This window comes from Lytechinus variegatus, chromosome 8 (genome assembly GCF_018143015.1).
Source record: "Lytechinus variegatus isolate NC3 chromosome 8, Lvar_3.0, whole genome shotgun sequence".
Lineage (NCBI taxonomy): Eukaryota > Metazoa > Echinodermata > Echinoidea > Temnopleuroida > Toxopneustidae > Lytechinus > Lytechinus variegatus.
In genome coordinates, this window is record NC_054747.1 from 25,547,354 (window position 1) to 25,560,338 (window position 12,985).

Consider the following 12,985-nt stretch of genomic DNA (forward strand, 5'->3'; position numbering starts at 1 on the left):
CCTCAACAGTTTTCCCTCTTCATGAATAAAGATAACCATGCCCACGAGCCCCAGGATCCGGCACCATGAATAATTCAAAGGCGCTGGCGGTTCGTGCTATGAATATACATCCATTCTGATTGCACAGCACTCTTCACACTCCCACTTATTTATATTGTACATTATAACCCTCTTCACACTACCAAATTCCATGCACACACACTTAAGTTTTATACTACATGTACATATCATGGCCTGTTTGCACTACCAAATGTAATCCATGTTCAGTATAGAAAAGCATAGTTCACAGGCCAACTTATGAATGCAGAGCTCAATTCACACTTGCCAAAAATAAAATCCTTTTCATTCACTCGCATGCACAAGATTTACCCCCACATACGAGATAATTATAAAGAACATCTCTGGTATTAAAAGCATTGTGCATAGTGAAATAAAGAACCCTTTTATTCTCCTTCATATCAAGAAGTTTTATACAGTAGTTCTACATTGTACAGTACATCAACCCATGAAATTGTAAGCTTGTTCCTAAAAAAAAGCATTTTCATTTCTAAATGCTTTTAATTAAAAAAAGATAATTTTCAATGATACAATGTATATATTTCTAATATCCAATAAAGATTGTAATAAAAAAAAATGTACTTGAAAGCAAACAAGGTACATGTACTATCATTAAAAGAGTATCCCTGAAATATTTGTTCAGTAATAACTTGTAAAACAAATCCAAATAGTGTGAATGAGACCTTGTTTATTTGAGAGAGTTTGGATGACAGTGGGAATGGAGCAAGAAAGAGATAGAGAATTGATTGCTGAGCATCATACTGCTTGGTTGCACAGAGCGAAAGAAAAAAAATAATAAAATGGAAATTTTTCTCAACACGGGGAATAATGCAAAATTAGACACTCGGGGGAAAACGGTATGGAAGAAATACCGGTAACTAGGTACAACAATCACAATTTTGAGATCCAAAATTGGCAAACCTTTTGAAAGTCATTCAAGTGCTTGTTTTTATATACATGTATAACACATCTACTTTAAATTAGCAGAAAAAAAAACAGCAGTGGAAAACGTAACTTTTGAGAAAAAAAAATTCAAAGGCCAAACCCAATCAAAAATAAATTATTCAAAATCAAAATTTCTAAGGTTTAATGTTAAAGCCTGTCTAGTGCTCTTGGAAAGGGTCCTTAATGATCATGTACTATAGTATCAAATCACATTCTAAACATCATAAAGGACTATAAAAGGAGTAGTCACGAGTGGCCCGGGGCAACCCAAAATGAGAGTTGGGCCACCAAAATTCTGTAAAAGCTCACACCTGGTGGTCCAGTCAGGATGAATTATGTTTTCTATTGTTTTAGGGCCACCAATAATATGAAATTAATGATTTTGGTGAACCTATTGGGCCACCAAACAAAGCTAGCTTGGAACCTTGCCATAACATTCAAATTATGCATTATTTTGTATCTAAAGCCCTCTCTTGTTTGACGTTATGGACATTTGAGCAATTACCTTACAAATTTGATAAGTGGATTTTTATTTAAGAGCTCTACATTAGAAACAGATATCCTGACATTATCACTCAGCCCATTTCACATTTGGGGTACAGCTCTGTATATAATTTACAAACACAAAAAATAGGCAGATTTTGATTGTTCACCGATCAAAATCAATTTTGATGTGCAATAAAAAAATTTATCCTATTACACATTTATATTTTATATCCTTCATGTAATGACTATTTGAGGGCTTGCACATTCATATCAAAATTGAGTGTAAAATTGAAAATGTGACATGAGCCAAACATTTATCAAAACATAGGCCTATTAAAATACCAAAGGTCTTCTGCTAACTTTTTTTAAAAAAGTTGAGTACCACTGTAACAATTTGCCTTTAAACGTGTGGTCACGCAATTGTGACTTGACGGATCAATAATCAATATTTTAACCCGGAAATAAGCCGAAAAGCATAAAAAACTGAAGAAGTTATTGCTCAAGCAAGGGGGTTCCAAAGCCAAAGTGTTAAAAATGCCATATTAATCACAGTACACACTTTCCATCTTGTCATCCTAGGCAATTGTGGAAAAATTATTTGATTTAAATAAATCCAGTGGTTGATTTGATTAAAATGCTTTTTTCAAAGTATTTTCAACAATTAGCGACATAGAATAGAAAATCGCAGAAATTGTAATAACAGTTCATTAATTAATTAGCTGCTGTAAAGCCTATAAACTACTGCATTTGGTCCATACACGTGACAAAAAGGGGTGTTCATGTGTGGGGGTGCGTGTGTGTGTGTGTAAAGAGAGAGTGGGATGAGACAGCAGTGGGAGGGGGAGGATTTTGTATTCCATTTCAATGTTTTACTCTGTTACCACACAATTCGAATGGAATGGACAGTGTATGCGTGTGTTTGTGTGAGCTAGTTTTCCACCGTGTGCCCTTTGCATTATTCATATATGGAAATTAATTCAGCAAACATTGGACTTAAAATGAAGCAGGGCACCCAGCCTGAAAGAGCCAAAGCAAAAGAGGAAAACAAGACATGAATATATTTCTGAAATGAAAAATTCATGATCACGGGAGACTGCTTTCGCTAAAGGGGCTTGCATTTATTTTCAACATTTGCTTTGCATGGCATAATGTCTCAGCGGAAATTCCCCCTTTCCATACTTAGGGGGGAAACAAGACAAGACTATTACACAAAACAAAATGTGAATTATGCATTATGTTCACAAGCAGGAATGAAAAACTTTGGGTTGAGCCAGAGTGCCAGATGTCTTGAAAAGTTCATTTTTGTATTCTCATTCTGTCAGTAGTGAAATAGAAAGAAAATAGTAAATACAAAAGAAAGAAACTAAGAAAGAAAAACAAAACAGGTGAAGAATGCATCAATTCGGAAGCCTTTAGGCACAGCTATTGAATTGCACGTAATGAATGCATTTAGGTTTATATGTACATGTATGTAGAATCAAACTGTTTTAAAGATATTGTTTTTTTTAAGATAAAACATGAAGTGCATGACATATATATATATATAAGGTGAAAAGAAAATTGTGTTTGATATATACATGTAGCTGTATTGTGCAATAACATAATTTCATACTGAACATGGATCTATAAACCTGTTCACATTTACTTTCTTAGATCAGTCTAGATTAAGACTTTGGTCCAAGTGTGACTGTGAATGCACGGGGGGGGGGGGCAAAGGCTGTGGTTTTTAAGCCTTGATACAGAATAATAATAAGTCATGCAGTATATAATACTTCATACTAATTTCAGAAAAAAAATATATATTTCCCTTCCCCAATATGGTTTATTCTATCAAAGACTAAACTTCATGAATACTCATTGAAAATGGTAAAGATGTTCATGTATGTCTCGTGGGCCTTAAGGTCAAGTCCATCCCAGAAAAATGTTGATTTGAATCAATAGAGGATAATCAAACAAGAATATCATTGAAAATTTCATCAAAATTGGATGTAAAGCTAGAGATGTCCTCCACTCACCATTTCTTTTGTTCTTTATTGCTGAATTATACAATATTTCATTTTTTTGAGATTTGACAATAAGGACCAGTTTTACTGAACCATGAAATGTTATAACAATTGTAATTCCCCATGTTCATGGAGGAAGAAAACTTATTTCACCTTCTAATGAGGAGAAAATTAAGAAATGTCATATTTCTTAAAATATACTACAAAAGAAATAGTGACATCATCAGTCCCCTCATTTGCATACCATGTGCATACAAAACTGTTTTGTGAAATTTAGCAAAACCTATTAACTTTCCTATTTTACATCCGATTTTGATGAAATTTTCAGTATTATGCTTCTTTGATTTTTCTCTATTTGTTCAAATCAACTTTTTGTTGGGGTGGACTTGTCCTTTAGGGCAAGTCCAAGAATTCGCGCACGTTTTGTATGGGACATTTCAGAGGCTTCAATGACCTGAAAAATAGTGTTAATTGACTTTGATTAGATTGAATACCCTCATGATGGTAGACATCTAGAAGAATAATCATGGAAAAAATGGTGACATATGACCTTGACCTTTTCAAGAGAAAATATGGGCCGTTACGTATGGGATGCAGAAAAAAGACAATTTTTAAAACATTTTTTTCAAGTTGAGAATTCTCTGAAAGTATTTCATTTGACAACTTGTAACTTAGTGTGATAGAAGTCACAATACTCTAGTATATATCTCAGGCAAGTTTCATGTCATAAGTCAAATCCCTCTAATTACAGACTCTAATTAAACAAATTAATGACATGTTACGTATGGGACAGTTACGTATGGGACATTTTGTCCCCATAGAGAACGTACACAATTTTCCCCATAATTAAAAAAAATTGAAATAATTTAAAATTTGGAAATAACCAAAGACATTTTCATACTTTATAAATTAGAACTTCCCAGAGATGCAACAATACAAGTATTGTATTATGAGAAATAACTTAAAAAAACATCCTCAAAATGTTACGTATGGGACATTCCATCCTTGGACAAGACCTACATGTAATTTGCATGATTAATTAGATGACACCACTTTTTTTCCCTCATACATGTAAGTATTAAGATGGTAGGGGTCCATGTCCCACCTATGACTAAATCTCACAAGTTTTGTTTTTATTTTCTATAAGTTTTTATATTTGTCCCATATGTAACGCCCATTTTACCAATTATGCAAATTAGGTGCCCCAAATTAGCATAAATATGCATATTATCACATTTTTCTTAATGAAATTTTAAAATTCAACATTTAGGCTTTCTTACTCCACCAAAGATAACTTCTTAAATTAAAGATGAAATTTTGCCTTCTAGGGTGGCCTTTTCTTGGACTTGCCCTTTAAGTAACTTGCAACACCTTAAATGAGTATTATGGGCTAAAAATGATACTAAATTTAATAAAATTCAATAAGCATTAAGCAACATGCTGAAAATGTTTTCACAATCTGATTACATTAATACCGAGAAAACACAATTTTGCAATATAGGAATTAGGAAACAGTATGCATCCCATCATAAATACTGTACATGTAGTATGCAATAGGCGGGCTGATCATGTCCCCACTTTCTTTTTCCAAGTTTACGATATAAAATCATTTCCTACATTATTTGTCTATTTATTATTTCATTTCAACAGGGTAGCCCCATCAGTAATTGTTCTACATGGGGACCGTGCTTTAGTAACAAATTGTAAACATTTAAAACAGAGCTGCCAACCAGAAAAAGAACATTTCAGTATTTTTAAAGGTGAATGAAACCTTTGGAACAAATACATGTAGGCTTGTGTAGAAACAGAAAAATCAAAGAATAAGAATAAAGAAAGTTTGAGAAAAATCGGACAAATAATGAGAAAGTTATGAGTATTTGAATATTGCAAATCACTAATGCTATGGAGATCCTCCCATTGGCAATGCGACAAGGATGTGTGATGTCACTGATGAACAACTTTCCCTTGGTGGACTATAAAATACCCTCAAAATGTCCCTTTTTGCTTTTTCTATACGATGGTACAAACTCTTTATCCATTATGATTATGTATTCTTAAAAAATATGTATTACATGTACATGCCCTCGTGTAGAAAGAACACATGATCTATGGATAGATGTGATAAAAGAGGCAATCAAGTGAAATATATACTAAATGGGGAGAGTTGTTCATCAGTGACATCACACATCTTTGTCGCATTGCCAATTTTCTATCTCCATAGCAATAGTGATCACAATATTCAAATGCTCATAACTTTCTCATTATTTGTCAGATTTTTCTCAAACTTTTGTTGATCTGTTTCTTTGATTTTTCTGTTTTCACACAAGCTAACTTCTTCCAATGGTTTCATTCTCCTTTAAAGATGAAAATTAGTATTTTGGTGAGGAAATCAGTATTTTCAAAAAATACCATAGGACAACACATAAAGCTGAAACTTTAGAAATCAGTATTTTACATTGATTAAACTGTCAGTATTTTTCTCACTTTTCAGTACTAAATACTAAAAATCAGTACTACTTGGCAGCTCTGTTAAAAGCATAAACAAAATAAACAGAAGACAGTAAGAGTAAAATACAGGATAATTGAAGTCAATTGAAATTTCTGCTAGTCAAACAAATTTAGAAAAACGAATCTACTATTTATGTTGACAAATAGGAAAATCATTATTTAGCAATGTTTAGGATCCATAATCAATATATCAACAGGGGCCCGTTGCAGAAAGAGTTGCAATCAATCGCAACTCTAAAAATCATGCGCAATTCCCAAATGCGCGTTGTTGATTGGTCGAAAATCAAATCGCGCATGATTTTTAGAGTTGCGATTGATTGTAACTCTTTCTGCAACGGGCCCCTGGGCAAACATTTTATCTAATTCTTTTGTTAAAAAATTTTCAGCGATGATTACATACATGTAAGGGCCTTTCTTGCAGTACACCAGTTCTGTAGTCAATCCCTTTTCACATTCTTGGAGGACAAGTAAAAAAATTTGAATGAGCATAATTTCATAATTCAAAAGAACAAGTAGAATTGGAGGAATATGATGTCATCAGCCCGCTCACTGCATCCATGAGGAAATGTTGAATAGAACAGTTTGACCCAAATAATACAAAACTGCAATTCATTATTATAACTTTGTATAATTCCTTATCCAATTTTGATAACATTTCCACTATTTTGTTTCAACACAAGTCATTTTTTTTCTTTAGCTGTTCAAATCACACAATTGTCAGACTGGAGTTCCCCTTCAGCACCTCTTCAGTGTGGCGCTCTGGTATAGGCCCTAAATCCTATTTTGCAATGGCAAACTTGTGGGTTCAAATCAGAACATACATGTAGTATGGGCATGCAATTTATTTTCATAATTTCCCCTTTTTTATTGAGGAGAGACTTTGTAAAAAAATTGAAGTCCAATATTTGCCAAATCAGGACAAAATGTTTTACACTGTACATGTAGGTAAAAATTCACTCCAAGGCCACTGGTCTGAAGGATAAGAATTATATCTGCACCCTAGAAACAGCTGGATTTCAAGCCTAAATCCATTATGCTAATAAGCTGATGTTTGTGCATGGATGGGATTTTGTGTGTCCATACACTACACAGATTCTCCATTCTGCATAAATGCATACACAGCAGGGGGCACACAAAAGGGCAACCAGTGCAGCACAGCCTCTCACACATTTCCATCAACACTGAGTTAAAACCCAGTGTGTACATGCATATTGTATGCACACTGAGTGTGTGTATGCCTTTGTCACACACAAGAGGCTTGTGTCTGGTGGGTGATTTCATGCATAATGCATAATGTACAGAGCAAACTGCATAATGGCAGACTGCCTTCTTTATGCATTTATGCATGTGGTAAAAGGCTCATGCATACAAGTGTATATGGGAGGGCAGTGAGTGGTGGAAAGTATGGAGCCCTTTTGTGTAGTGTATACTGTACGTACTCCAGGTGCAATGGGGAACCATTTTGTCTTCAAATTTCACTGAAGAAAATCATGCCGTTATCCCACTCTGTCACTGTTTTAAATGCTCATTTTTAAAGGAGTTTTTCGTCACGCAATATAGCCCAATGAAAAAATTATTCACAGATTCATGTTTCAGTACACTGTATATTTTCAACCAAAATACCCCCAACACCGCCCCCCCCCCCTTGAAAGTCATCCTCCTCACTTGTCCTGCAATTTAAGGCCAACGTGCCAAACTGAAGCATATGGATCATGCACTTGGAAGAAAAATATCTTCTTTTTTTATAATTGCACTAAAAGAAAAATACCCTACTAAAAATTTGCACCCCCCCCCCCAAAAAAATGATGCAATGCAGAGAATACATTACATGTATATACCCAAACTTTAGGCCCTAATTCTTACTTTCTTAGATTTAAAAAGTATCCACAACTTTAAAATGGAATAGCAATAATTGGCAATGGTAGGCTCTATGTGATAGAATTCAGAATGTAAAAAAAAAATGAAAAAAATTGTATCTTGATCTCATGAAAGGGTGCAATGTGCATGTCCTCTAGTATGGCAGGCAGACTTGAAAGGGATGGTCAAGGCTAGAGATATTTATATCTCAATGAGTAAAATTCACAAAACAAAATGCTGAAAATTTGATCAAAATCGGAAAACAAATAAACAAATTTAATGAATTTTAAAGATTTGCATTATTCAGGTGAAACAGATGGAGGCATGTCTTCATGAATATTCATCAGGTGGGCTGATGTCATGTCCTCAATTGTTCTTTTGTGTTTTATTATTTATATGAACATTTTTCTACCGAGCACTAAAACAATTGAGTTGACAACTGATTAAGTGCATTAATTATTTACTGCCGCAACTTGTTTTACACTATAGGCCTACCTGTTTGAAATTAAAAGATTTTTTGTATATTTTTCAAAGGATATTTTCATCTGTATGGTACAAAGTTTATTGACCCTAAAGTTCATAGGCAAGCCTTTGTACCTGTCATTCATCTGGTATCCCAATTCCCAAACCGTTACTGTTTCATAAAGATTGAGATAAAACATGGTGCAAATACCATGGTTAGTACATGTAACATTAACACTTTCAGTTGTAGTTTGCAATTTCCAAAATAATGGAAATCTATAATACAGTCTCTGCTATAAAGTTCCCTGAAGTGTCATTCATCAAAGACTACTGACCTTAAATGACCTCTGCATTTGTGGGGGATTCTCCTTCAAGGAATAATTTGAGCCCTATTTGGAAGTTTAATTGAACAGGAACAGTTAAAGGTCAGATTTTACAGTAAGGACCAGTAATTGCCACATGTTCAGGGAGGAATAAAACTTTATTTCACAGGACAATCAGGAGAAAAGTAGAATATTTCATATAATAAAACAACAAAATAAATAGTGAGTGATGTCACCAGTTCCCTCATTTGGATGCTGACTGGGATGTGCATATACATGTATTTGTGCATAACTTTTATTTGTGAAATTATGCAAAACTTATTTTACATGTACAACCGATTTTGATGAAATTTTCAGTGTTACGCTTTTTAGAACAGTTGGATTTTTCTATATTTACATTGTATTCAAATCGACTTTTTGATGGGGTGGACTTGTCCTTTAATGCACTTTCAAAATCATCTTAAATTATTGAAACATTGATTTACTTTTGGTGAGATTGAACATACATGTACATGTAAAGCATTACAAAGATTTCCATAATAATGCCAATTTCAGGTTTACCGCCACTGCTGTTGCTGTCAGTCAGAGCAAAGCAGGCAAGATGAGTTTGCTACATCACATCATGAATGTATATAAATGATTGATAACTATACATCAAACAATATTTTTGACAATTTTTCAACAATTGTAACAATGATATATAGATGATGGTGGTGGTGTTGATAAAGATTGACATTAAAATTGGTATCAATCTTCAAAGATGGCAGCATTTTCATCGATTGGCATGTAATTTTTTATTTTTTAAACAAATATGATAAAATATACGTAGTTTACAGAGAGGCTTGCGACTGGAAATAGGAGTTCCCACAAAACTTGAGTGCAAATTACATCAAGCAAACCAACATCATGTACATGCCACATCAAGTTTTTAAAGAAATATGAAAAGAAATACAATACATGGACATACAGGTACACATGTAGAAACTTACAGTACTGTAAGAACAAGACAAGATTACTTTTGATCAGTTACATGTACCCATTTTACATGTTATCAGTGATCATTATACCTGGTCTTACTGTATCAAAGTTCTTAACATTTTGAATTCATCAACAAGTTCACTATTCATGTACATGTTATTAGTCTACATCTATAGTCATAATATCAGACACAAGGCAAGCAAAAATTTTAGGTCTCTCGGTATTCATGCATTCATTATCTACACTATTTCTTAATGGACATGCTAATGAAGCATAATGCATACAATGTAATGTGTTGTAAATAATTATTTCAGACCACAGATTCACAATATGTATAATAACCTTGGGGAATATTTTTTCGCTTACAAATGTTATCTAAAAAAAAAAAATTTGGGCCCAAAAATAGTATTGACAGGACTTGAGATGAAATAGTTGTTAAAGGACAAGCCCACCCCAACAAAAACTTGATTTGAATAAAAAGAGAAAAATCCAACAAGCATTTCACTGAAAATTTCATCAAAATCAGAGGTAAAATAAGAAAGTTATAGCATTTAAAAGTTTCGCTTCATTTCACAAAACAGTTACATGTATTTATAAGCACATCTCGGTCGGTATGCAAATGAGGAAGTGATGACATCACTCACTAATTCTTTTGTATTTTATTATATGAAATATTTTTATTTTCTCGTCATTGTCATGTGAAATGAAGATTCATTCCTCCCTGAACATGTGGAATTAGCAATGTTTAATACTATATGATTCAGTCAAGTCGGTCCCTATGATGAAATCTAAAAAAAAAATGAAATATTGTATAATTCATCAATAAAAAACAAAAGAAATAGTGAGTGGAGGACATCTCTAGCTTTACACCCGATTTTGATGAAATTTTCAATGTTATTCTTGTTTGATTATCCTCTATTGGTTCACACCAACATTTTTCTGGGGTGGACTTGACCTTATAAAGGCCTACAAGACATACATGTACATCTTTACCATTTTCAATGAGTATTCATGAAGTTTAGTCTTTGATAGAATAAACCATATTGGGGAAGGGAAATAATTTTTTTTCCCTGAAATTAGTATGAAGTATTATGTACTGCATGACTTATTATTATTTGGTATGAAGGCTTAAAAACCACAGCCTTTGCCCCCCCCCCCCCCCCGTGCATTCACAGTCACACTTGGTCCAAAGTTCACCAAACCCTAGATCAGTCTAGATGAAGACTGGTCTAAGAAAGTAGAACAGGTTTATAGATAGCCATGTTCAGTATGAACCTGACAATACAAATAGTGAGGGATGGACATCATCGACTGACTCATTTGCATGTCACAGCGTTGTGCATATATCACTGTTTTGTGAAAAATAAGCGAAATTTTAAAATGCCATAACTTTCTTATTTTATATCCGACTTTGATGAAATTTTCAGTGTTATGCTACTTTGATTTTTCTCTATTTATTCAAATCAATAATTTACTGGGGTGGACTTGACCTTTAACATTTTGAATTCATTAACAAGTTCACTATTCATGTAATTAGTCTACATAATATCGGACACGAGGCAAGCAAAAATTTTAATAGGTCTCTCAGGTAACAAAGGCATGCATTCATTATTATCTACACTATTTCTTAATGCACATGCTAATTAAGCATAATGCATACAATGTAATGTGTTGTAAATAATTATTTCAGACCACAGATTCACAATATGTACAATAACCTTGGGGAATATTTTTCTTCACTTACTAATGTAAAAATTGGCCCCAAAAATAGTATTGACAGGACTTGAGATGAAATGGTTGTTAAAGGACAAGTCCACCCCAACAAAAACTTGATTTGAATAAAAAGAGAAAAATCCAACAAGCATAACACTGAAAATTTCATCAAAATCGGATGTAAAATAAGAAAGTTATAGCATTTAAAAATTTCGTTTCATTTCACAAAACAGTTATATGCACATCTCGGTCGGTATGCAAATGAGGAAGTGATGACATCACTCACTAATTCTTTTGTATTTTATAATATGAAATATTTTTATTTTCTCGTCATTGTCATGTGAAATGAAGATTCATTCCTCCCTGAAACGTGGAATTCCATTATTTTAACATTTTGTGCTTCAGGCAAGGAGGTCCTAATCGTCAAATTCATAAAAATTGAAATATTGTATAATTCAAATAAAAAACAAAAGAAAAAGTGAGTGAGTGACATCATCAACTCTCTCATTTGGATGTAACTGGCTCATTCATATATTTAACTACTTTGTTAAAAATAAGCGAAACTTTGAAATGTCATAACTTTCTGATTTTACATCTAATTTTTGATGAAATTTTCAGCATTGTGCTTGTCTGATTTTTCTCTATTGATTCGAATCAACATTTTTCTGAGGTGGACTTGACCTTTAATTAATGTTTATACTGTACTCAGGTTAAAATAGCAAAATGCAATGCACGGTAATCAGGGTTGCGGTCCACAGTTTTTGAAGTGTGGGGGTGCTGACCAAGCCCCAAATCAAAATCAAATCTCATTTTAATGTTTTTGTACATAGTTTCAGAAAGAGTAGAGGGCTGAATCCCCCCCCCCCCCCCCCCCGTTACCAAAGCCCCTGCCCTGGTACTACATGTAGGCCATATCTGTTGTACTTGGTACCCTCTAAAGATCGATTCATATTACTTTTGAAAGGGAATCTAACCTTTTTATACAACGTTCCCTTTGAAATTCCCCCTTTAACCCAATTTCACCACAGTCCAGTATTAGTTAATTAATGGTTGAGTAGCGGGTACAATTCTGTCATTATGACTCCATGGATGGCAACATCATATAAATTGTAAACAGCAATTTTCACACACATTATCATAATGCCTTAATAGATTACAGTATCTTCAGAAGTCATTTCCATGGTAAAAAATTCACAAGCTTGACACTGAAAAAATTAAAAACTGAAAATATCAAACTACATACTTTGTAGAAAATTCATCACTTCATTTTCACCTCATTTTTACAAAATACATGTTTTGGTGATATTATTTTCAGTATCACTATTAATCAAAATTATAAGTAAAAAATTATGTTCTGCCTGGAACAATCCTATCTCCATACTGCAAACAAGTTCTCAACTTGGAAGAAATGCTTTCACCTGCTTGGCAGTTATTTCATATTATGGCCCCCCCCCCCCCTTGAGATCTCGGCCATGGATTGCCCACTCACAATGAAAATTTGCATGATGGTAGAGAATGACGTAATCTACACAGTTGCGTTGGAAAATTTCACTGAATTCATACATTTTTATTTTATATGTATTAATTGTGCTAATTTATTCATGAAATCATACTTTTTGCTCTGATTGACTAAATAAAGCTCCTAGAATGCTA

General features: G+C 33.5%; 1 protein-coding gene across 4 annotated transcripts in view; it reads right to left on the reverse strand.

Annotated features, from left to right (window-relative positions):
* The window catches only part of LOC121420240 (POU domain, class 2, transcription factor 1-like), a 37,470-nt gene that overhangs the window by 23,164 nt on the left and 1,321 nt on the right, over positions 1-12,985 (reverse strand). The window lies entirely within an intron of this gene.